Source organism: Oratosquilla oratoria, chromosome 32, assembly GCF_046742065.1.
Source record: "Oratosquilla oratoria isolate Oo_2021 chromosome 32, ASM4674206v1, whole genome shotgun sequence".
In the NCBI taxonomy this organism is placed as follows: domain Eukaryota; kingdom Metazoa; phylum Arthropoda; class Malacostraca; order Stomatopoda; family Squillidae; genus Oratosquilla; species Oratosquilla oratoria.
In genome coordinates this window covers 17,058,082-17,060,581 of record NC_134808.1, presented here as the reverse complement: position 1 = coordinate 17,060,581, position 2,500 = coordinate 17,058,082, and the positions used below count along the sequence as shown (strand labels likewise).

At 35.2% G+C, this 2,500-nt stretch overlaps 1 protein-coding gene across 4 annotated transcripts in view; it reads right to left on the bottom strand.

The window, feature by feature from the left end:
- Nucleotides 1–2,500, bottom strand: part of LOC143017626 (uncharacterized) — a 216,856-nt gene that overhangs the window by 144,742 nt on the left and 69,614 nt on the right. Inside the window, exon 2 of one of the 4 annotated variants that reach the window (XR_012965671.1) lies at nt 2,330–2,366. The exons of the other annotated variants lie outside the window; for them this stretch is intronic. The gene's annotated coding sequence lies outside the window, so the exon portion shown is untranslated. The remainder of the gene's footprint in view (nt 1–2,329; nt 2,367–2,500) is intronic. 4 annotated transcript variants of the gene reach the window in all.

Here is a 2,500-nt window from a genome sequence, read left to right as displayed (position 1 = left end):
AATTACTACTTGATGTTTTAAGACTTTCATTATCACTATGTGGCTAGATTACACACAAGGGTTACAGGTACTTATTCAGAACATTACCCAAATTGGACAGATTTAGGTATAAGAAGGAAATAGGCAAGAAGTGGTTTAACAACAGTGTGGTCAACGAATGGAATAGACTGAGTAACTTTGTAGTGAGCGTTGAAACAAGTGATTATTTTAAGAAAAGATTAGATAACTTTATGGATAAGGATAACAGATGGTAAGGGGCAAGGAACAACACAGTGTAGGCCTTATGGTCTCTTGCAGCCTCTCTCATTCTTATATTCTTTTGTTTCTGTAGAAGTCACATGGCTCGTGGGCAGTGGTTGCCATGATATCCTTAGCGAGATAAAGATCTCTAGCTGAAGTAAATTGTTCTTAAGTTTATCCTCAGATTTCCTTATTTTACAATGAAGGTTTGAGGCATTTTCTTTCATCATGTCAAGTTAATATCCGCTGTTTTATATTCCAATATCTATAGGTGCTGTTATAGAAGACGCATAGATGGATCTTTTGTGTTCTTTGTAATAAATGGAAGATGAGGATGCCTGTCAATTTAGTTGCTGCTACTTCAAAGTTGGATGAGTCGACTTTCACTCTTTTTTTCAGTATCAAAAGGTTAAATGACGAAAATACACTCAAACGTGAAGAACCTCATGATTACTTTATTAAGAAATATAACTGTGAGACGTTTATTCTTGTAATATATAGAGAAAAGTATGTTTTGCCATTACTTGTAAGACATAATTTCTTCTTAACTGTGCCCTTACTGATTTGCTCATCAAATTTGTATAACGTGGTCCCATGATTTATAAACTGTCTATAGTCTCACGCTGAGTTAGGTCAGGTTGGGCCTCCTTTCTGTTTATGAAAGATTCGTGTTCTTGGCTATGAATTGTGATTATGGTCACTGCCATACTACCATCTGCACGATTCTTTCTTGATATCCAGAGCCCCGTTGCAAGAAGGACAATTATCTCACGCAATGTTGAGACCTCCACCATTGCTTTCCTCAATACAAATATCGTCTATATTCTGAACAAAGAATAATGAAGTGACACCACATCCCTGAAACCACACTGAAGAGTCCATTGGAACATAATGGTTTATTTGTCTTCATTGGAACATTATTTGTATAAATAAAGTGAATCTTCGCTGTCATTATTGTGACGATACAGCTGTGAAGTTCAAGAGCGAGAAAAAAGTACTACGACTGAAGGAGTAAATAGTATAAACAACTGACCTCGATTTCGCTTGTGAAAGCAGTGGAAGAATAGCCTCTCACTTCATAGAGGTCCTTATTAAATCATTGATGAAATAGTTATCGAAAACTTTGAAATGTAGGTACATCCTAAGGAAACTCTAGGTTTTCTATTAACGGTGATATAAAAACATTAGATATCATGATCAATTATGTTGCTAATATGTTGCTAATATGTTGCTAATATGTTGCTAATATGTTGCTAATATGTTGCTAATATGTCATGCCCTCAACCCAGTCAGGATATGCACAAGAATTATTTTTCATCAGTGAGATGCTGAAATGGAAAGGACCATGGTTTTAATATGTACAAAGTAGGTGGGTGCTTAGACTCTTGTAAGAGGGAACTGACTTTAGTATATTCATAGAGTATCAGTAAATATCTTTTCATAAGCAGATGAATATCTCACTGGACAATTAATATTTTACAACGTTTAGTCTCCTGAACATAATTATGATTTTAGCAATTCTTTCTAAACGCCCTTCAGGAGGCTTTACATTACTTCATAATATTAAGACTCATCTTAGACAATCAGTGTGAAGAACGTACATAGACCACACGTGAAAGGAATTTTGCAAATGTCATATATCCTACGTTTAAAAGCTAACAAATGCGTCCTGAAGAATATCTTAAAAAGAAATGTTAAACCCTCCACCTTCAACAGACTAAATATTGTAATAAAGTATGTTTTATATGCCCACCAAAGCCTCTAATTCTATCTTGTGAAACAGCATTACGTCTAGACCCTCTGACCTTAAACTAAGTATATGATATATGGCTTTTGTTAATATGATATCTATGGGCCTCATTACTTGTGCATAAGGATGGAGAAACATGGTAGAGGGGTAAGTCACTATCATATAATATCCATCCCAGTTAGCAATGCCCACAATTCTCTCATACAATAAAACATGTCAAAATAGGTATTTGTGTATTACACCGAGAAATGAACCCTACGCCTTTTGTCACATGCAACTCTTTATATAAAAAAGTAAAATATATAAGCCCTTTTTGATTTCCAGACCAATACATCTCACCTTTGTCAAGCTCCTTCCCAAGGGTCACAGTGTCACTCTGCAACATTAGAACGTTTTAATACCGTTGCTGCGGTTTCATTTGACTTTTCCGATTGTATTTTTTCATGTAAATTCCAACCCTTTTATCAATTCTAACTCGTGATCATACACACACTAACCATGGAACTATAT